Genomic DNA, 24313 nt, shown 5'->3' with positions numbered 1-24313 from the left:
GGATACATATGGTTCAAGATCTATCAAAGCAAATGCAAGAGCTGCAATTGAGTGTAATGGATAGGGGACAACCAATATGAGCAAGGGGCATGGAAAGGCTACTACCTGGAAGGTGCTATAATTGCGACGAAGAAGGGAATTAAGCGCCAGACTGTCCTCATCCTAAAAAGAATGGGAGGTGGCGGGTGTATGTGGACTATAAGCCATTGAATGCCGCAACCAAAAGAAACCACTACCCATTGCCATTTCAAGATGAGATCTTAAATCAGGTGGCTGGCCATGAAAAGTATTCCATTATGGATGGATTTTTAGGATACTTTCAAATAGGGATTGCTCTTGAAGACTAGTTGAAGACTACCTTCATCTCTCCATGGGGTTGTTTTGCTAATTGTAGGATGCCATTTGGGCTAGTAAATGCCTATGCTACCTTTCAAGACTGCATGAACAGGGTTTTTGGTCCATATCTGGGCAGATTTATCAGGGTTGTCATGGACGACATTGGATGTTATAGCTCAAGGGTGGATCATTTGTCAAAGCTGCGATTGTGTTTTCAAAGGCTGGATGAAGAGGGAAGTCAGTTGAACCTCAAGAAGTGCAGATTAGCACAACCCTGAGCATCATTGTTGGACCATGTGGTTTCACAAAATGGAATTGAAGCGGATCCAAAAAAGGTCAAGGCTCTAGTCTTGATGGAGCCTCCTTCTAGCACACAGGGTTTGGCATTGTTCATGCACAAGACTGAAGTATCTCGAGGTTTTTTTGGATGTTGTCGCAGTATGTATACCCCCTTCAAAAAAGGGCACAACAAGTGCATGTTTTTAAATGGGATGAAGAGGCTCAAGTAGCTTTTGACAGGGTGAAGGAAATCATGTGTCAGCTGCCTACTGTGTGTCCTCCCAATCATGAAGATGATTTTTATGTTGCCATGCCAGTAAGAATTGTAGCCATTGGGGTAGTACTATTGCAAAGGGTGAGAAGAATCTATGAACCTATTTATTTTGAAAGCAGGGTGATAAGTCTTGGGGAGGCGACCTACATCGAAGCCGAATAGTGGGTCATGGCCTTAGTTTTTGCTTGCAAGAAGTTCAAGGTGTATCTCATCATGAGGAAGTTTTTGCGTTGACGGCCAACAATTTATTATCAAAGATAGTGCTACACTTGAAGCCAAGGAAGAGGATCATGAAGTGGGTGATAGAACTACAAGAGTTTGAGTTTGAATTCAAGATTGACCATACAAGTCGATCTCATCGGGCGGATATTTGGTCAGCAAGGCCGTTGATTTGCAATCTATCCCAGGGTGGTGCGGGATGAAACCAAGGAGTAGCCTGATTTAGTGAAAGCTTTTACCATGTGGTTTGATGTAGCATATAGGAGGGTAATCACTAATACAGAAGGTAGGTGGAGGTGTGGTGATACGAGATCCACACAACAGGGTGATCTTTTCAAAGCCTATGACTTGGAGGATGTTCATACCAATAATGACACGGAGTATCTCACCCTCCATTTAGTTTTGAAACAGTGTGTTGAGTTTGGTATCTCGAGGTTGGTGGTGAAAGGTGATGCAATGTTAGTCATCAAGCAGATGTTAGGCCAACGGCAGGTGAAACGGGATTTACTGCAGCATTGGTTCTATGCCATCAAGAAGTCACTTAAAAGGTTCAGTTCAAGCATATTAGAAGAGAGTTGAACCAAGAAGCAAATCAGCTTGCAAGCAACAAGGTACAAGTGCAGAGTACATCCATTTAGGTTTGAAACAATGTGTTGAGTTTGGTATCTCAAGGTTGGCGGTGAAAGGTGATGCACTGTTAGTCATCAAGCAGATGTTAGGCCAATGGCAGGTGAAACGGGATTCACTGAAGCATTGGTTCTATGCCATCAAGAAGTCATTGAAGAGGTTCAATTCAAGCATGTTAGAAGAGTTGAACCAAGAAGAAGGTCAGCTTTCAAGCTGCAAGGTACAAGTGCAGATTACAAGTATATATGTGACCCTAACCACCTATACTGGTCGTGAGACCTTGAAAGAGATTGAAGACTTTTTGAGCACCAGTCAGTGCTCTGAAAGATTGTTCAAGCTACAAAGGCAAAGAATAATGTAGAAGTCTTGCAAGTTTATAATAATAGGGGAGGATCTTATGACCTATGGATAGGATGAAGTGCTGCGAAGTGTACATTATAAGGAAGAAATCCGTATGATGTTGCAACAATGTCATGAGGAGAGTGGGCATCAGGGTAAAAACCAAGTTTTGTTTGAATCTTGAGAGCAGAGTTTTGGTGGCCTTCAATAATACGTGATGTGCACTATTGGTGCAAAACTTGCCATGAATGTCTGACTATGGGTGAGAGGAGGCTGATAGCCAAGTCATAAGGAGCTATCATTGCCCAGAGTGCTTTTGAGAAGTGGGGCGTGGATGCCATTGGTCCACTCCCAAAATCGGCAAGTGGGAAAAAATACATTGTAGTAGCGATTGACTACCTTACTTGGTGGGTCAAAGCCAAAGCTATGAAGGAGGTAAATGCTCATGTGTTAGCTCTTTTTTTTTTTGACAACATCTATTGTCGTTTCGGAGTGCCATGGGTGCTCATCTCGGATAGAGGGCAAGGATTTAGGAGTAAACTTATGAAGGCTTTAGTAGAGAAGCTGGCTATTCAACACCGATTTTGTTCATCTTATAATCCTCAATACAATGGTTTGGTAGAAAGTGCAAATGACCAAATCATAAAGATTCTCACAAAGTATGTTTACAAGCAGGAGGTGGAGTGGGAAGTGAATCTCAAAAAATGTTTGTGGACGTACAGGATGTCCTACAAGGTGGCGACCAATTTTAGCCCATTTGAATTAGTCTACATTAAGGAGGTGTTGCCGATGCATATGCAATTGGTTGCTTTGAAGGGATATACGAGAGAGAGAGAGAGAGAGAGAGAGAGAGAGAGAGAGAGAGAGAGAGAGAGAGAGAGGTGGACCAAGCATGAGAGGGGGGGTATAATCTCCCCCCCACACACACACACACACATTCTCTCATTGTGTGGAGTGCAAAATGCAAGAGATCTATCTCCTTCTGCAAGTTTGTTGAGAAGTGGAGAGCCTACACCAACACTCTTGGCTATGGAATGCAAATCCAACCAAGATCCATGCTTCAATGCTTAAGCTTGCCATCTTCTTCATCTTCATTACTATGCTATTATGCTATGCTAAGCAAGAAGAGTGATGATAAGTGAGGAACTATTTCTTTCTCCTATGGAATGTGTCTTCTTTCATTTCCCTACCCTCATTCCCCGCTAGCTCTCTCCACCTTCGAAGGTGTTTGAGGCCTTGGGACTAAGGCTTGGGATAGTTAATGCTTTTTGCAAAGTTTATGTTAAGCTCATGATGCATGAAGCTTTCCATCTTCATAGCATCAGGAAGATCACAAGGAACACAAAGACTGTATTGTAACAAAGTCTCTCTTGATGGGAGAATCTATAATACAAACGCCTTTTGGAGGGGGGACCAGCTCCATGTAAATCCCGTCCTCATCTATTGTCATGTTCTCTAATACTCTCTCTCTTGAAAAAGTATTGTTCATGCCAAGTTGATTAAGTACTATGTTTATGTTGCTACCATCAATTAAGTTCACCCTCCAAGTTCTCAAAGTAATCTCACAAAAATGCTCACTCTAATTCTCTTGACTGTGCTATTCTCAAAGTTCATAGGCCATTTCCATTACAATTTGCATATAGTGTGAGGGCAAAAACATGACTCTCACATACAATCCCATGATGATGTTTTTGCTGGGAATCTCTGTTTCCATATTCCAACATAGACCTCTTGTGGCTTCCACAAAGACCTGCCAAGGATGCTCCGCTGCTTCTATATCATTGAATGCCGTTATGCAGGTGATTAGCATCTTTGCAATTTTGACAAGCATCTGGCATGCAAGGTCTGGTATTTCCTTCATCATGTTGATGAATCCTTTGAGCGTGTGACGCATATACTTTTATGAGGGGAGTGGTTATTGCTTGGCTCGGTTATGACTGGGTAGTTTAAAAATGATGGTCTCCTACTTTGCCATGAATAAAATCTTTCCCAAGATCGCCATCTCTTGATGGGACAATAGGTTGGGTTGATCCGGAGATGCCGTGGAGCATTTCTATAATTGGTTTCATTGATTGGGTAGTGCTCAAACCATTTCCTTTGCCAGGTTGGATGATTCTCAGATGATCGTCTGTACCTGTATTCTAGTGACAAGAACATCCCTGTAATATTCTTTTTGGTTGGGCTCAAAGGTAGAAAGCATTTTTCTTTTCCATAACAGAGCCTCCTGCCTCATTAGTGGGAGTGCGATCATGCCCGAGATTTTTCACCACTTCGTCAGGGGTCATCATGAGAAGGGTAGCTGACTCCAACACCTTGAGTGCATATGGTAAATACTCTTTGTGTGAAGGGTCTTTGACTTCTGAAATCCACCGCTAAATTTCATCTTTTGCAGTGTCAGAATTTGATGTCATGGCTGGATCTTCAAATTCGTGCACTGCAGTTTTTGTGCTTGTACCTGGCATATCTACATGGTGAAACTTGAATGTGAACTATCCCGATCCTTCTATTTGTGTAACTTCTAAAAGGTCTGCTTGCACTTTCTTCATCTGTGTTACCCTCTGAGCAATCAATTCTTCCTTTGCCTCTGCTAGTTGCTTCCTCAGTTCTTCAATCTCTTCATCTTTAGTTTTTTGCAAATCTCTATGCCCTGTTGTCATGATTTACCTATCGTATTTCTCTTGAGCAAGGGGATTCTTTAGATCATGGACTTCTTTTGTTAGTGAGGTTGGTTTAGCTGACATGCTTGTTGAACTTGGCATGTCTTGCAAGGTTAAAAGCTATGTAAGAGTCTTGCAAGGTTAAAAGCTATGTAAGAGTCTTGCTGACCACTGCATAAAGCTCTTCTAGCTTCTCATTTTGTTCCTTCTCCCTGGTTAGATCTTCTTCTAGTCTCTGTTGCTTGACCTGTAGATTTGTGTTGGCTTCATTAAATGCTTGGACTTCTTTGTAGTAATACACAACATTTTCCTGTTCTCTCTGTAATTTTGACTAGAGTTATAGTTGTTATTTTTGCAACTCCTCCTTTTTTGTTTGTAGTTTCAGTGTGTTTTCAACCGCTTTTGTTGCCCCTTTCTTTATGTCCTCCAGCTCTAATTCTCGCAGGTTGTAGAGTGCTCTTTGGAATTGAAACTAGAGCTTGATCTGGTCTAAATGTGCATCAATATCAAAGGACGTGATCATTTGTGCTCCTTCATCTACTATAGCCTGCGAATGAGGCGACCTTGGTTGCTTTTGTGTCGTTCGTCCTTGGTCAAAAGTACCAGCCTCATTAGTAGTTTTCTCTTCTGTTATTTGTACTTCAGGAGCAGTCGGAATTGCGGTGATCTTTGGTAGTGCTGTCTCCTCTTCTCGAACTATCTGCTTTGGTGACAACACTTTGTCTGTCATTTGTTCAGGAGGATCCATGATGCCTTCTCTTTTTTCTGTCTCCACCTCTGAAGGTAATTTTTCCTCTTTCGGTGATGGAAAGATTTCTACTTGATTGTCGAGGTTGTCTAGACCACCTTCCTCTTCTTGGCCTTCTTCTTTGTTATTGTTGTCTTTCTCCCCTGCTTTGGTAGATTTGTTGGATGATTCAAGATCATTGACGCGTGGGAATTTTGCGTCCTCTCTTTCTCTTTGTTCCATTTTGCACTTAAGTTCATTTTGAATCCGTTGTCGCATTTCACTGGGAATGTTCAGATTTTTTGCTGCCTCTTTTCTTTTACATTGTTTGATTCTCTCCAAAGCTTCAATCTTTTTGTGTTGTAGAGGCACACCTTCCTCGTCCTCTCTTTCATCATTTGTATCCGTTCTAAGACTTCTCTTTTTGTCATGCTTTTGTTGGTGGTCTTTCCCTTTGTGCTTGTGCTTCTTCCATCATCCTTTGTGCTTGTGTGATGGGGATTGCCTCTACCACCCGGGTTGGCCTCTTTTTAAGTTTTGTGTGTCTAATTTACAAATTTAGTATCTTGTCCCTCATCCAAAGACTGATACGCGGATGGAGTTTCTCCGTCCTTTGACTTAGACTCTTTGCTGTTCGGCACATCTGCTTTTGTCTCTTCTCTATTAGTGTCATGTTTCCTTGAGATTTGCCTTGCTTGCTTGATCTCCAATTGTGGCCTCGTAGATGGTCCTGCTACTGGGTTTACTGCTCTTTTGGATTTGTGGACCAAATCTTGTTGTGCTTCTTCAGGTGGTAGTTCATCAATCATACCTAATGCCTGGTAAGAAATTCTGGTTAACATTGGTCCATCATTCATATACAACTTGCTCTTTTGGCTTTCTTTGATGTTTGCTTCCACTATATTGTTAACGAGGTAGTTGCCAAAATCACAGTTGACCACTCTTCTTTCTGCCAACCCCATTGACATGACCACTGCCATGTGAAGAATCCGTTTCGTGTAGCGCGGTGGCTTTTGCACTTTGAAGTGTTGCGATATTAGTCGTAGCGACAGCTCTGTCTCTGAGTAGATCAGGTCTTGATAGGTAAAAATTGTGTCCTCTCTGCTTGAGAAATGCTTTGTCATTATCTATTGCCTTGGTTTTTTGCAATAAATTGTGTGTTCCTTGTTGTAGGTGAAGAGCCTCGTTGATTATCTCTGCCATGATTTTGACCTTGACAGTAGCTTCGTGTTTGTGTGTCAGAGTGGCTTCCCCATTGTTTAGAATAGAGCTAATAAGTTCATGGGCTCTTCTGAAGTCTGTTCCCATAGAGGTAGTCTTAAAAAACTATCCAATTGTAGACATCTAGACCCTTCTAGCACTTTGGACCTTTGTTGTAACGTCCACAATTCCCTTGGAAAAAGGGTGGCCTTTACTATCACTCCATCCACTGCTTGGAACTTAATCCTGATGAATATGTTTGTAGGTATTGTTTCTAACACGTGTTTCATGATGTGAGCTTTCTCATTTGAGGAGATATCCGTGATCTCGTATGGAGCCACCTCCCACTCCCTTTGTGCTTTTTTGTAGGGCATCTCGAGGCCAATTTCAGGTTGAAAATAGGGTTAAGCAATGACCAAAAACTATTGAAAAGTTGAAAAAATGCAAACTTTGACCATAAAATGAAAAATGAGGATAATTTTGTCAAAACTTCCCCAAATTTGACCAAATTTCACCAGTGCATCTAAGATTACTATAATCACAAAGACATGAGGTCACAAATGAAATCTGGCTCTGAGGAGGTACATGGATCGCGATCCATGTTGGGAAACATTTTGAAGATCTAATGATACCATATGGTAGGGCTCATTAAGGTGATGCCTTGATCCGAAAATTTTGAGATTTGGACCGCTGGTTAGGGATCTAGGTCAATTCTTGGTAGTTTTCTTCAGAGTTAGAGAATTTGGGCATTTTGGTTTGGATTTTGGGATCCAAATGAATTGATACTTCATGGCTAGGCTTTGTGTGATGTTCTGAGCCAAATGATGTGATTTAGTCTCTGATTGGACAAAAGAGTACATGGATCGCGATTCATGTTGGGAAGGGTATTGGGGCAACCTTTTGCACACATGTTTCTATAGGTCTTCTTAGCACACTGGTGAAAATTTTTCAAGTTTGGACTTGTTTTTCTTGTGTTTACTCAATTTTCCAGTTTATGGTCATGTTTGTCCCATCTTGACCATATTTGTTTTTTGGATCCACTTTTGAACACTTCCGTTGATTGACAACTGATAGTTCATTGACCCCGGATAATTTATGCCTAAAAAACACTGTTTTGTCCAACTCCCCGACAAATTTCATTAGTTTTTGAATTCATATGAAGTGGGAAATTTATTCAGGAAATTTGCACAACTTTGTAGGTACCCTTTTGTTTTTCTTTGCCCCTAATTAGACCTTTAGTGTTGCTTCCTCTTGATCCTTGGGTCTTACCCACTTTTGGACTCTCTTTTTTTTGGGCTGCTTTTGAATAAAGCCATTGGAAGTTCCAATTGCTGGTATGTTTAATGGGTTAGCTTCATGTTCCCATCCCAGCCTTATTTGATAGTGTTTTTCTAAAAATACGACCATTTAATCCTTGATTAAATCAAAAGTGACCCTTTGCAAATTGAAAGTACCAAATAACTAGGTTTTAATGATTTTGAGATCCCTTTTGTGACCTTTTTACTTGGTCATTTATCCTTTTTCCTCCTCCAGCTAGTGATCTACTTCAGCCCTGATTTTGCCATCAAGGTACATGGATTGCGATCCATGTTGGGAAGGATTTTGCAAATCAAATTAGTGGAGTTTGGTCCCGATCTTATGGAGAACTCACTGTGCAATTTTTATCGATTTTAGGATTGGGGAACATGGATCGCTTGGGGAACATGGATAGCGATCCATGTTCCCCAAACCCCTTTTGCAATTGTTTTTGCCTGGGGTGATTCTGCCAGCTATCAGGTGTCTATTGAAGAAAGGATTTTGGTTTTTGGCAAGTTTTGAACTCCCCCAATAGCTCTGACAACTTGTAGAATTTTGTATTGGATTTGATCTGATTTGCTTTTTGTATTGCTGGTGTAGTGTAGAGCATATACAATTGTTCTTGTAGGGTTAATGATCACACCTGTCAAATTTGGTGGAGTAAGAGCTACTATAGAAACATGGCAGGAATCTCTAAGCTTCTCTCTCTCTCTCTCTCTCTCTCTCTCTCTCTCTCTCTCTCTCTCTCTCTCTCTCTCTCTCTCTCTCTCTCTCTCTCTTTCTGTCTCTCTGAATGCAAATGAGCTTATCTTGCTCCATTTTGACTATATGTTCCCTGCCTACTCGGAATGCCCCATTCATACTTACCTCCATTGGTCACACCTTCCTGTGCTCATATCACATGCGGTTTGAATCGTTCTTCATTCTGGTATTTGGTCGACAAATGGCCTTTAATATGCATTTTGATTCTTAAAAAGTTGGCTCAAAATCCGTCCTATGCCAAACCTTTTCATATTTTCCATGTTCGAAGCCCTTGATTTGAAGATTTGGTGTTTGCTCACACAAGTCAATTTCGACTTTCTTGGCTCTACTTATTAATTTTTGTTGATTATTTGTCCTTTTTTATTTTTTAGTGTTTAAAAATAAAAGAAAATTACCCACAATTATTATTAATTGGCCAAAATTTTGCCAAAATCCCTATAATCTCTCATACATACGTATTCTTAGCCTGTAATCTTATTTTTCATGAATGGTGTCAATATCGCTCATGATTATTCCTGCTAAGCGCTAAAAAGATCTGAAAAACTGATAAAAGAAAATAAAAAGGAAATAATAGATACAAAATGCTGTGTATCTTGCTGCTATTTCCCCCTTCCCATAGTGAGTCGTCCCTGCGAACATGTGCCAAAGTGCATGGATACGATGTAAGTGTCTATGCATAGCCATATATTGTGGTACTAGGATGCGAATGGAAAATAAGCATGGGGTAACAAAGTGCTATGCAAGATGTGGGTTCTGAACCATATGTTTAGGGGCACTTTTGATGATGAGGTTAGTTTAAAGTTGTGTGGTCCAAACAAAAGAAGTTGTAGAAGATGTGCTCGGTCTTTGACAGTGACACCTAGAAGTGTTGACATTGCATTGTCTTGTGATTGAGGGCTCTGTTTTGGAAGCCACTGAAATTGCTTTGATATGGACTTTGAGTTCAAGTCATCCAATGCGCAATTTGGTTTTTGTTTCCATTTCCAAATGAATTCTTTTGGTTCTCAATGGTGTGAATGTATTGACCTTGTTTGCTTGTCAAAAGTTGTAGCTTTTGGTGGTTGGGTGGGGTTTGGGTTTGGTTGGTGCAGTGTAGGTTGAATTTCAGTACAATGTCGTTTGGGTATCCATAATTTCTTCGGATTTTTTTGCATAATGGAATTTTTTACCCATACTTTCTTGACCATCTTTCGAGAATATCGTGGTTTTGGAGGAGGGGTTGATTGAAGAGGTTCCCATAGGTAATCTAATTGTACAAATGGTGTGGCAAAATATTTGTCATCTAGCATGAGTTGTAATGTATTATCCTACCAATTTGGTGTGGCTTTATAAGTGCGAATCCATGGCATTCCCGTAATAACTACTTCATTAAGGTCTATATCCACAACCACATGAAATTGATGAGGATAAACTGTTCCATTAACAATTATTGGTAAATTGACATATCCCAAGCTATTCATTGTTCCTTTGTTGGCCACTTTGAACCCAATAGTATTTGGCAATAAAAGTTTCCTTGTCAATTTCACAAAGGTAGAGTAGTTTACGACATTTTCTCTTGCCCCAGTGTCCACTAATGCTCGCTCCGTGATACCATCATCAAGTTGCATCAAAATTCGTAGATCTATGCCACCTAACCATGTAGGCTCCGTTTGTTGGAGTGGATTGTAGCAATTGTTTTATTGGCAATTTATCTGAATGTTTGCTAGCTCCTTTTGCTTTAATATTTTGATCTTGGCCTCTTCCTTAGCCTACTGCTGAATATCATGGGCTCAACTTCTTCGGTGGGCTGCTGCATGAATTGTTTGGAGTTCTTTTGGTGTCAGTGGTAGAAGATATTTCTTTAACCTGCAGCCACTCATCCAATTAGGCATCTCCTCACCTGCCAATCTTGCAAGCTTAATGGCGCCACTTTGCAAAATATCATGTATTACAAAAGGCCACATCCCTTGCTTTTTGAGTTCTTTGGAGTGTTTCTTTACGGTATACACCAAAACGTAATCCCCTTTTTGGAACTCCTTGCTATTCACATGTTGATCATGGAAAGCTTTCGTTTGTCGTTTTTGAGCAGATATTCCTGCTACCGCTCTCATTTGGTTTCATCTAACTGCTCCAAGATGTCTAGTATTTTAGATAATTTGTGTCCCGTCCATCCTAGCTATGTTGTGACTCGAAGCAAGTTAATCAAGAATTCCATGGGTAGAATTGCATAAATCCCGAGCACAAGCTTAAAAGCAGTGGTTGCTATGGAATTTTTAAACACTGGTGCAGCCAAAGTGTGTCGACGCTAGAAGATGGCATGGATAGGTGTGTACAGGCAAGTAGAAGCATGGCAAAGGACTGGAGCAGCTAGGAAGTTCATGGGATGACAGGTAGCAGCGAGAGTGTATGCATGATGCGGCTTATAGGCCAAGAAAGGCTCCATAATGTGGTAATTGGGGTAGCAGGTGAAGGAGATGTAGAGTGCAGCTTTTGGGTCCAAAAATGAAGAGCTTGAAGTGCTAAAGGAGCAGGTCCAGAGGGCTCATCAAACCGAGCTACGGAGCCCAAGTTATTGAAGGTTGAAGTTTTGATAGTTTGCAGATTCTTGCCGGATAGGGAAGCTGGTGACAGGTGATCCAAGTGGAACTTGAGGTATAGATGTGTAGAGCTCAACTCATAGAGCCTACCCGTCTTTTCGGATTGTGGATCGGAGCTCTGGATTGCAAGCTATGGTTAGCTGAAGTTTTTCCGAGGGCCGGGTCTAAGCCCACTTGACCGCATTGGAGTACGTGCCATCTGGCATCTTCTGAGCCTCGAAAAGTTCTAGAGCAAAGTGTACACCATATGGAGCTAACAGGAAGTGACTACATGCCAAACAGAATCCGGAGCAGAAAGATATGGAAGTCGGAAGATTGGTTGTCTTTTCCCGAAGTCAATTGCAGATGGTTTGTTCGTGTTTTGGTCGCATTGGATCTGGGGCCTGGAGGAGTCGAATCACGGTGCGGATCATGGAGAAGCAAGGCGGCAGTGCAAGCTTTCACCCGGGGTTTGCGGCTCGGCAATAGGACATGGGAGCAGAGAATGGAACTGTAGAGAAGGAGGCCCAAAAAACTGGGTTTCTTTTTATTAACATTGTTTTTTTTTTTTGGAGGATTTTGGATAGCCCAAGGGGCTTTGCTTGAGAAGGTGCCACGTGGCATGGTATTGCCCCACATGCGGGTGCGGGGCTCTTCAACGCGGAGTATATAAGCTGGGACGGGCTACCGTCACTAGCACACAAGGTGGAAACAGAGCTTGGAGATCTTGGAGCGTGGGCTATGGTGCGGCCCAGTGGGCGCTGCACAGGCGAAATTTCGGGCCGATTTTGGCGGCGATGTGGCGGTGCAGAGGCGGCACTCGCGCCCACGGGCGGCCCCAACCGGTTGGGGGTGGTGACGTGGCATGCGGCGGTTCCCTGGAGCCCCGAAAATTTTGAGAAGCAGAGGAAAGGGAGCAATAGCGACATCACTATTGCCTCCCCCCCTCATGTAAGGGAGAGGCCCCGCAAGAGCATGCAAGGAGAGCGAGAAGAAAAATCCGGGAGGAAAGAGGTGGACAAGGCCAAATGCAAAGGCACCAAAGGAGGAGATCCGGCCGGCCAAGGTGAAAGGTGCAAGTGGCCATGGTGTAGCATGCAAGGTTTCCAAGAATAATTAAGCCAAGTGTTGGCAATGCATAGAACTTCTAAATGGAACTCCAAAGGGAGTGCACGACATGGAATCACACCACCATTTTTTTCTTTTTTGGACTCCGGGAGAAGAAAAATCCGGGAGCAAAGAGGTGGACAAGGCCAAATGCAAAGGCACCAAAGGAGGAGATCCGGCCGGCCAAGGTGAAAGGTGCAAGTGGCCATGGTGTAGCATGCAAGGTTTCCAAGAATAATTAAGCCAAGTGTTGGCAATGCATAGAACTTCTAAATGGAACTCCAAAGGGAGTGCACGACATGGAATCACACCACCATTTTTTTCTTTTTTGGACTCCTAAGCACACCCCTATAAAAGGGTGCTTATGTTCATTTGTAAGGGTCTTTTTTTTGGGACCAATGTCTTTTGCCAAGGAGGGCTTTGGACCAAGGAGGGTTTTTTTGCCAAGGCTTTTGGAGCTCTTGTTTTTGGTTTCCGAGGTTCATGCCGGCGGTGTGTTGGATGTACATGATATTGTCTATGCTAGAAGACTATTCCCTACTGTTTCAAGGCGTCATTCCCCCTTCCCCCTTCTCTTCTCTGCTGGTGTGCGTGTGTTTCCGGGCGTGTGTATGCGTGTATGCCCCCCTGAGGTTTGTCGTGCAAAGAGTGGTAGAGAGAGGTTGTGTGAGTGCGAAAGGCTGTGAATTGAGCGGAGCGTAGTGATTGAGTCTGTCTAGTGCATTGCAAGACGTATGTGCGTATGATTGTGTGAAAGCAATGGTTTGCTTGCGGGTAGTGTTGAGTTTTGAAGGTGAACTCTAGTGGATTGGGGCGCTGTGTATACCCTGAGCTATATTGAGGCATTGTGTTGTGTAATGGGTGTGTTCCCCTTTCCCCCTCTCCATCTTCTGGTGCCCCCACGGAGGAGCTGTCTGATGCTCCAATTTGCGGTTGAAAGTGGTGTTTTTTTGCCAACAAAGCGGTTGGCGAAGGGTCGAGATGTTTGATGGTCGATGTTGAAGTTGACAGAGATGGTGGAGCCAGGTTTTGGCCCCATATTTACGGGCGTCGAAGATCCGAGGATTGGTTAGCAGATTTCGAATTATGTTTGCTGTCGATGCGTATGTCGACGGATGCGCAAAGATTACAGATGGTGCCGCTGTTGATGCGAGGACGAGCCAAGGTGTGGTTCGATGGCCTAGAGAGAAGTGATAGAGAATCATGGCAAAAGTTGCAGAGTCAGTTTTTGGAGCGGTTTCGAGAGGTGATCACAGTAGAAAAAGCCGGTGCAAAGCTGAAGGCGGTACACCAGGATGTAAGTAAAGATTTCTCTATTTTCATTGAGCAGTTTGAAGCTTGTTGGAAGCAGTTAGAGATTGCTACTGGGGTCAAAAGCAATCAATCTTTGAAGCTGACAAAGCTGTTAGAGTGCTTGCATCCGAGGATTAGGGAAAAGGTCGAAGATGGTGCCGATACCTATGAAGACATGGTCTATCTGGCAAAGATAAAGAGCAGAAAGGTGAAGCGGAAGTTGGAGTTCGGAATGCTAAAGCCAGCAGATTATATGCTTGTTGCGGAGGTGGCGAAGTGCTCTTGGGTCCAACCAAAAAGACCATATTAGGTATTTTGGTAAAAATCTCACATTATGGGAATCTCCAAATCGACCGAATTCATGTAATTTGGGAATTTTCCACTTAAAGTGGGAAAAATTGAGGTGTGTGGCTAGTAAATAAAGTGAAAATCTCATAGGATTGTGGTGTTGATAAACACCAAAAGTCAAGAGGATGTACAACACATGGATTTGAATAATAACTATAAATTACATAAAACAAAGGAAGATACAAAAAAGATTTTGTTTACAAATTGACTAGTATAGTCACAATAGAAGCTCCACATAATTCTACTCCACATTTGATACCATATCTGAACTTTGATCCAAGTGTGGCTGATGTGCACGAGTGAGGCCTTCTTTGGCTTTTAGAGCATGTCTTTCTGGAATCTTTATTCTAGAAAATGGTCCTTCTTTGTTGGGTCTCCAGGACCAAACAATTGCATCTATAGTTTCCCACACTTGTGGGTCCTTATAGTTGACAGCCCAATAACCCTTCCAACAATTATTGTAAGCTTGAGTATCTGTCATCCCACTTTTTCTCGCGCAAGGTGCCCAATATTGAATCAAGAGTTTTCTGTAGTTTGGTGATGTAGGCTCATTATCAATGTCAGATAAAGCCATTGCAAGCCACACTGGATAGATTTCTGTGTCACTCGGAACAAGCATAAGAAAGTCACCTTGGTGCACATCAGACATAGGGTCAAACTCTTCCCTTGGCCTATCTCGTTGAGGCCCACAAAAATGATCGTTCAACTCTTCAAGGCCTAGGAATCTTTCTGCTCCTTGTTGCAAATTCATTGTAGTGCTTTGTAGATGAGAATATTCTTGAGTTTTTGGCCAAAATATTTCATACAAGACTCCCTCTGATATGATTGCTTTTCCAATCTCTTCAATTACCTTACTCCAATAATCTATCACGGGTCTATAATATCGCGGAATACTTGAACCATTCCCTAAATTTTTCCAAAATTTTATATAGTTCTTTAGCCCCAAAATGACTTCTTCGTGGGCCTTGACATACTCCGCCATTTGTACTAGAGGTGGATCTCCATGTGGTAACATTGGCTTGCCTTCTGTGTCTGTTTTCCAAAGGCGAATACTTCCACTCCAACTTGATACACCTACATGTGCCTTATATTGCATCATTGGTGTCTCATCCTGCATAAAGAACCTGAACTGAAGCGGTTTGGAATGTCCAACAAGTATGTCTTGTCCATCACAAAGATAGCCATCACAATATTGCTTGAAATCAGGGATCTTTGTGAGAAAAAATGGAGCTGGAGATGAAGATGAGCTGTTTCGTAATGTATCCATCAAATGTGGCAAAGTATAGGTTTGTGTAACTCTCAACTTCTCTGAAAACCTACTAAACATGGCGTCTATGTCCTCATGTGTATGCCCAACCATTAAAAATCCCAGCTGGATGGTTTTGAAAACACCCCTTGCAACAACCATTGACAAATAGGCAAATAAGTATCGATTTTTGTTTTCCCCTGCACAATTATCCAATTGTAGCAACAAGTTCTCTGGCAATCTGCGAAATGTTGACCCCAATTCCTCTTCTGCAATTTCTGACGACTGCACAATGGGCTCTTTTCCATCACTCAAGTTATGGTAGTCCAAAGCATCCCTTGAGTTCAAAGCATGTAGTAGTGAAATATTGCTCCTTGGAAGTCCATTTGTTACTAGATCACCAAGAGGATGCTTATCTATCCTCTCGAGGTTATGTAAACAATTAGCAATTGAGCCAATTGTAAGATTTGGATCAGCTGGCCACAAACCATTCAAGACAAAGTGTCCGTAATGACCTTCTCCATGTCCATGAGTGATCATGCCAATCAATGCCACCTGCAGATTATATCCTGAATCCACACCCTTGGGAACAATGCGTAATCTAGGAATGGCAGTCTTCTTTTGATCCATCTTATCATGGATTATGCATACATATTTTTGTGGTTGAGTTTCTGAATACGTGCGCCATGCATAATATAGGCTTCTGCAACTCTTTTGTTGTGCCATGTGAACTTCTCTCTCCCTCAAGAGAAGAGCTCTCTCTTCAAGAGAAGGTTTAGCTTCTAACCTTGCCTTGATTGAACTACAAATATTGCACTTAGAGAACTCACTCGTCTTTGTTAAAGTGACATGTGGGTACTCTTTGTTCCAAATTCTACCAAAAGAAGATTGGGATAGCTTCTTCTCATAGCCCATTTGGTCAAGTGTCGTGTTGATTTCACATAAAATATCCACTTGTTTGTATGTTGATGGAATCACCAATTGAGTCTCTCTTGAGCCATCTAGCAGTGTTCTACTTCTATGTGGCATTTTCTCAGAGTTATTTTCCACAAACTCGTTTAGTAGTGCTCTTGCTAAACTAGTATGTTGAATTCCCCTTCTCAATGTACATGTGTTCCCATGTACATATTGGCGCACACCATTTTCAAAGTTCTCCTTGTATCGATAAAATGATGTCTTTGGTATTCCATGTAGCTCATACCATGCTCTACAACAAACAATAGAGCCATTTAGCCTGAATTGGTATCGTGACTTCTCATCTTTCTGATAACATATAGAAAGAACATCATAAACATAATTAGTGCATGATTTTTGAGACTCTCCCCTAAATTGTTGTCGTAACCTTGTCACCATATCACGATCTGCAAATTGGCAGCATTTTTGTGCACAACAATCAATGCATGATACCCTTTGAATTGATTTGTTTGAAAGGTAAAAAGTCGAAGCTGGTGCTGCTTTTGATTTTTGAGTCCTGTTCATGAAAGTGTATCGTCTCTTCCTTGACAACTGGACAACATTACTCCCATCAAGTTTTTTTCCAACATTGCCATCGTTGGATACATCCTCATATGTAGCATGCATGCCATCAACAGGAACAAAGCGTTGTAATGGGCTCCCATTCAACATTGTTGTCTGCTTGATGGGCCACTTTAGCAAAGTGATGCTACCCACTTCAACCACATCATGAATGCTTGCATTTTCTCTTTCAATACCCACACCCACACAATCAGGACCAAGTTCCTGAAAGTTGACATAATCATGTGGAAATACATATAAGATGGTCCCTTCATTCATGGTTTGCATCATTGTGTCATCTTTTAAAAGGACCCTCTGATTTCTCCAAGACTCTCGAATCATTGCTTCAAATTCTGGGCTTGTCATAGGTATTGCATCTGTAACTAGAGGATCAGAATGATCATGTTCTTCATCACCATTGTAGCTTTCGTGTGGATCAATTAAGTTCCCATTTAATACAAAAGATTGCAAAAGAAGCTTTGACCATCGAACAGCACTCCATAATGAGCCTTGGAGAGATGAAGTATCCATTGTAGGAAAAGGTAGGACCACATCCTTCAAGCATTCCTCCACTAGTATGGAGACATTTCCCAGCCCTATCTTTGTACCACCACAAGTGGAATATGGATCTGTTCTACACGCACAACCAATACCAACGATTTCATTGTCAAGTATCATATGTACTTTCTCCCCAGATTCGAAGTCCATCCTGTAAGTAAAAAGATTACATTGTTAAATCCATAGTTATAGAAAAATACTCTTCAAACCAAAAATCATGCTACAACATGAAAAAGGTTTGCATAGGTTGGACAAGTGGTGAACCTTGAGACCAAATCCTCCTTGCTATATTAATGGAAGCAAGGTTGGACAAGTGGTGGACCTTGAAACCAAAGCCTCTTTGCTATATGAGAGCATAGGTTGGACAAGTGGTGGACCTAGTTGTAATACCCACTGCCACCTATCAACTACTATAGGACTATGCTTTCCAATGTCCAAGTATCCCTTGAGTCTTTCAAGGTTGAACACGTGGTGGACCTTGAAACAAAAATCCCCTTTCTATATCAGAGCATAGCTTGGACAAGTGGTGGACCTAGTTATAATGCCCAATATCCAAGGTGAAATACCTTAGGACTTTGCTACCTTGCTTGCCAATGTTTACGTAGCCCCTCATTTCTTTAATGGAAGTAAGGTTGGACAAGTGGTGGACCTTGAAACCAAAGCCTCTTCGCTATATAAGAGCATAGGTTGGACCTAGTTTTAATACCCACTGCCACCTATCAACTACTATAAGACTATGCTTTCCAATGTCCAAGTATCCCTTGAGTCTTTCAAGGTTGAACACGTGGTGGACCTTGAAACAAAAATCCCCTTTCTATATTAGAAAGGTTGAACACATGGTGGACCTTGAAACGAAAATCCCCTTTCTTTATCAGAGCATAGCTTGGACAAGTGGTGGACCTAGTTATAATGCCCAATATCCAAGGTGAAATACCTTAGGACTTTGCTACCTTGCTTGCCAATGTTTACGTAGCCCCTCATTTCTTTAATGGAAGTAAGGTTGGACAAGTGGTGGACCTTGAAACCAAAGCCTCTTTGCTATATAAGAGCATAGGTTGGACCTAGTTTTAATACCCACTGCCACCTATCAACTACTATAAGACTATGCTTTCCAATGTCCAAGTATCCCTTGAGTCTTTCAAGGTTGAACACGTGGTGGAACTTGAAACAAAAATCCCCTTTCTATATTAGAAAGGTTGAACACATGGTGGACCTTGAAACGAAAATCCCCTTTCTTTATCAGAGCATAGCTTGGACAAGTGGTGGACCTAGTTATAATGCCCAATATCCAAGGTGAAATACCTTAGGACTTTGCTACCTTGCTTGCCAATGTTTACGTAGCCCCTCATTTCTTTAATGGAAGTAAGGTTGGACAAGTGGTGGACCTTGAAACCAAAGCCTCTTTGCTATATAAGAGCATAGGTTGGACCTAGTTTTAATACCCACTGCCACCTATCAACTACTATAAGACTATGCTTTCCAATGTCCAAGTATCCCTTGAGTCTTTCAAGGTTGAACACGTGGTGGACCTTGAAACAAAAATCCCCTTTCTATATTAGAAAGGTTGAACACATGGTGGACCTTGAAACGAAAATCCCCTTTCTTTATCAGAGCATAGCTTGGACAAGTGGTGGACCTAGTTATAATGCCCAATATCCAAGGTGAAATACCTTAGGACTTTGCTACCTTGCTTGCCAATGTTTACGTAGCCCCTCATTTCTTTAATGGAAGTAAGGTTGGACAAGTGGTGGACCTTGAAACCAAAGCCTCTTTGCTATATAAGAGCATAGGTTGGACCTAGTTTTAATACCCACTGCCACCTATCAACTACTATAAGACGATGCTTTCCAATGTCCAAGTATCCCTTGAGTCTTTCAAGGTTGAACACGTGGTGGACCTTGAAACAAAAATCCCCTTTCTATATTAGAAAGGTTGAACACATGGTGGACCTTTAAACGAAAATCCCCTTTCTTTATCAGAGCATAGCTTGGACAAGTGGTGGACCTAGTTATAATGCCCAATATCCAAGGTGAAACACCTTAGAACCTTGCTACCTTGCTTGCCAATGTTTACGTAGCCCCTCATTTCTTTAATGGAAGCAAGGTTGGACAAGTGGTGGACCTTGAAAGCAAAGCCTCTTTGCGATATGAGAGCATAGGTTGGACCTAGTTGTAATACCCACTGCCACCTATCAACTACTATAGGACTATGCTTTCCAATGTCCAAGTATCCCTTGAGTCTTGCAAGGTTGAACACGTGGTGGACCTTGAAACCAAAATCCCCTTTCCATATCAGAGCATAGCTTGGACAAGTGGTGGACCTAGTTATAAAGCCCCTCCTTTCTTTAATGGAAGAAAGGTTGGAAAAGTGGTGAATCTTGAAACCCAAACCCTTTGGCTATATATAGAGGATATCTTGGACAAGTGGTGGGCTTAGTTGTAGTATCCAATGTCCAAGGTCCAAGGTGAACTATGTAAAGACCTTACTTCCAAAAACAGAGTCGTACAAGTGGTTCTCCTTGAAACCAAAACCTCCTTAGTGTATTAGAACATAGCTTGGAGAAGTGGTGGACTTAGTTGTAATGGTGAATGTCCAAAGCAAACTATTATAGGACCTTGCTTCCCAAATCAAGTTTGGACAAGTGGTGGATCTTGAAACCAAAACCCCCTTACTCTATTAGAGCATAGCTTAGATAAGTGGTGGACCTAGCTGCCATGGAAAATGTTCAATCTGAACTGCTGCAAGACCTTGCTATTAAATGTCTAAGTAGAGCTAGCTTCTTTAATGGAATCAAGGTTGGGAAAGTGGTGCATCTTGAAACCAAAAGCCCTTTATTGTATTAGAGCATAGCTTGGACAAGTGAGGGACCTAGTTTTAATGTGTGATGTCCAAAGAAAAGTATTACAAGACCTTGCTTTCCAATATTTGAATTGGTCAAGTGGTTAAAACTAAGTATAAAACTTTGACCATTTTCTTCTCGAATTGCCAAAAAGCTAGTTTTAGACACCCCTAAATGAAAATGGTTTAGGGTGGCCTTAAACAATGTTTTTTCAAAGACTTGAACAAAAGGGTTGTCGAAGAGTAATGACAATTTATTGTGGCTTGAAGTGCCTGAGTATGTGAAAACAAGCCTAGGTTTTCCACGAGGCAAAAGGTGACATAATAAGAACATTGGAAAGTTAGGATTGACCATGTGGCCTAAACTTTGGCAAGTGAAGTGGTGGCCAAGTTTTGTGGCACAGTGTGCACTTGGTCCTATATGTGTTGACCACTTGGCTAAATCTAGGACCATAAGGCCAAACCTTTGGCACCTTAAATATAGTATGGGACATAATCTAGAACTGCTATAGTAAATTAGTAGTATAGCTAATATGTTAATATTTGTATTATATTTAAGTATGTGCTAATATAATTTATGTTCAAAATTTCACTAATGAAGAATGTTCCCATTTAGCACTCCAGATGCGGGGTCTTAGGGCAATGCCACAATGGGGTGACAAGGCAGCGCTTCCACGTGAGGTTTGGGGATAGCGCTCTTGATGGGGATGTGGAATATAGCGCTCTCGATGGCGGGGCTTGGGAGGTTGATTTTGGGATATTGTTCTGGGCGGGGTCCTGGGGCAGCGCCCCAGGCGGGGTCCGGGGCAGCGCCCCGGGCGGGGTCAAGAATAGAGTTATGCATGTTTTTCATATTTTCAACCATGATTTCTTTAATTTTGGCCGTGTGAATTGGTTAATTTTTTATATTGCTTTTGTTTTTTTTAATCCTATGATAAAACATGGAATTGTAGCATACGTGGCATTCTAATAAACCCTATCAAGATTAGGCACACAGAGAGCGCACGAGAAACGCACACAGAGAAAGCAGGCGAGCAGCAAAAACACAGAAAGCGCACACGGATCGCACACAGTTGGAGTATACGCGCGCGTAGAGGAGCAAGCTCGGCATCGTACACAACACACAGGTGGAGTGCACAGGATTGAAAGTTCGCGCACAAGACAAAGAAACAGCAGCGTACACAACGCTTTCCAGAAGGGCAGGATCGGGCAGTCTTCTCAGGAGACATTGCACACCTCACGAATAGAGAAAAAACAGGTATTTCTCTCTCTCTCACTCTCTGTCTTTCTCCATATAGAGAAGATGGTTCTCTGTAACTCTTCTTGCACACACACTCTCTCGTCAAAAGACAGAGATACATAGTTTAAACGTATCCCCGCACACATACACATATTCCCACACATCGTCTTCCTCTCTTCCACATACATAACCACAGTGAAATCTGTTATCTTGCTGTCTCTCTCTTGAAAATACATGCACATATTCCCACACATCGTCTTCCTCACTTCCACATACATAACCACAATGAAATCTGTTATCTTGTTGTCTCTCTCTTGAAAATACGTGCACATATTCCCATACATCGTCTTCCTCTCTTCCACATACATAAACACAGTGAAATCTGTTATCTTTCTCTCTCCTCTCTCTAAAAAACAGTTATTTATCTCTCTCTCTCTCTCTATCTATCTATCTCTGTATTTGCTATCTCTCTCTTGAAAATACATGCTCATGTATGTGTGCGTCTGTGTTATCTATGTGTATGTATGTATATTTGTGTTATTTCATTGTAATACTCATACATAATGCAGATACACAATTACACTTAATTACGATATGCACACATAGTATATATACATACATAAATATCACAAATAACTAACACATTGTAATACTAGTAAAATTGAATGGAAGACTTACTTGCGTGATCTGTTAAAGTCGATTCTTGTAGCGAGTTCTGGATGTATGCTGAGCTGATTTTCCTCTAATCCATTTGTAGATATGATTGTAACTTCTGTTTCTCAAAAATAGTAGTGTTGTTTAGTGATACACCTAATGGACATAAATGGTTTAAACTAGGACATGTAGACCAAAAATACGTGTATTTCTTTGGATGAATATATACACTTTTTGGTGACCCTTACCACAAGTGGTGGACCTTAAGACCAATGGACTATAAGGACCTCCAAACAATACCTTGTACACTCAATCCTTCTTGGTATCTAGGTTGGACAAGTGGTGGACCTTGTTCAAATTCTCTAACCACTCTCTCTAACATGGTGACATAATTTAGGTGTGATAAATTCATATCTATGCAAACTAATATCAGTTTAGGCTTGTTAATTTGAATTTGTTTGAATTTATGTACAATATAATGATTTGAGGTTTGCATATTTGAATTTAGGTGGTATAATGATATCTTTTTGTGGTAAACTTGAATTTAAAATCAATTTTGCGTGGAATATTTTAAATTTAAGTAGTAAAATTTAAATTTTTATAAAAAAGTTTGAATTTTAAAATTTGGGCGGGATAGTTTAAAATTTAGGCGGGATATTTAAGATTTGGGAGGGATATTTTAAATTTAGGCGGGAAGGTTTTGAATTTATAGCGAGATCTCCCTTACATAAGAGAGTATAGGTTGGACAAGTGGTGGACCTTCAAGCTAGAGCATCCATGCTACTGGACATGATAGGTAGGGAATCTAGTTGAATATTGTATGTATAATATATATGTAATAGATCTAGCTTGGACAAGTGGTGGACCTTGGAATAAAACCCCATGTAAAACATATCATGCACATTCCAAGTGGTCAAAAAAAATATCATTTAGAATATAGCCTTATAGGTTGGACAAGTGGTGGACCTTAACACCCAGATATTCTTCATATAATGACATAGCGTGGAAAACTGGTGAATCTTGAGACCAAACCATGCTACTAGCGATAATAGCTTGGACAAGTGGTGGACCTTGAAAGTAAACCCCCCATCTACGAAATATCGTGGGTTTAAGGTATTTCGATGGAGCCTAGCATCTTGGAGACATCGTGCATCTTGCTTCTCTTCATGTTTCAATGGAGCCTATCTTGGACAAATGGTGGAGCATCCTTCTCTCCATGTTTCAATGGACCCTAGCTTGGACAAGTGGTGGACCTTTACTTCTCTCTATTATTCAATAGAGTTAGCTTGGACAAGTGGTGGACCTTGGAACCAAACCCCCATTTAAAACCTATCATGGTCACTCCAAGTGGTGAGAAAGAATAACCTTTAAGATATAGCCTTATAGGTTGGACAAGTGGTGGACCTTAACACCCTAATATTCTTAATATAATGACATAGAGTGAAAAAGTGGTGAATCTTGAGACAAAACCACTCGTGCTACTAGCACTAATAGCTTGGACAAGTGGTGGACCTTGAATGTAAACCCCCCATGTTTCAATAGAGTTAGCTTCGACAAATGGTGGAGCATCCTTCTCTCCATGTTTCAATGGACCCTAGCTTGGACAAGTGGTGGACCTTTGTTTCTCTCTATGTTTCAATAGAGTTAGCTTGGACAAGTGGTGGACCTTGGAACCAAACCCCCATGTAAAACCTATCATGGTCACTCTAAGTGGTAATAAAGAATAACCTTTAAGATGTAGCCTTATAGGTTGGACAAGTGGTGGACCTTAACACGCGCATATTCTTAATTTAATGACATAGAGTGGAAAAGTGGTGAATCTTGAGACCAAACCACTCAGGCTACTAGCAATAATAGCTTGGACAAGTGGTGGACCTTGACTGTAAACCCCTCATCTACGACATATCGTGGGTTTAATGTTTTTCAATGGAGCTTAGCATCTTGGAGACATGGTGCACCTTGCTTCTCCTCATGTTTGAATGGAGCCTACCTTGGACAAATGGTGGAGCATCCTTCTCTCCATGTTTCAATGGACCCTAGCTTAGACAAGGGGTGGACCTTTGCTTCTCTCTATGTTTCAATAGAGTTAGCTTGGACAAGTGGTGGACCTTGGAACCAAACCCCCATGTAAAACCTATCATGGTCACTCCAAGTAGTAAGAAAGAATAACCTTTAAGATGTAGCCTTATAGGTTGGACAAGTGGTGGACCTTAACACCCACATATTCTTAATAAAAGTGGTGA

This window comes from Adiantum capillus-veneris, chromosome 14 (assembly GCF_014529385.1).
Source record: "Adiantum capillus-veneris isolate H3 chromosome 14, ASM1452938v2, whole genome shotgun sequence".
NCBI classification, from domain to species: domain Eukaryota; kingdom Viridiplantae; phylum Streptophyta; class Polypodiopsida; order Polypodiales; family Pteridaceae; genus Adiantum; species Adiantum capillus-veneris.
Note: the sequence above shows the minus strand (reverse complement) of the source record.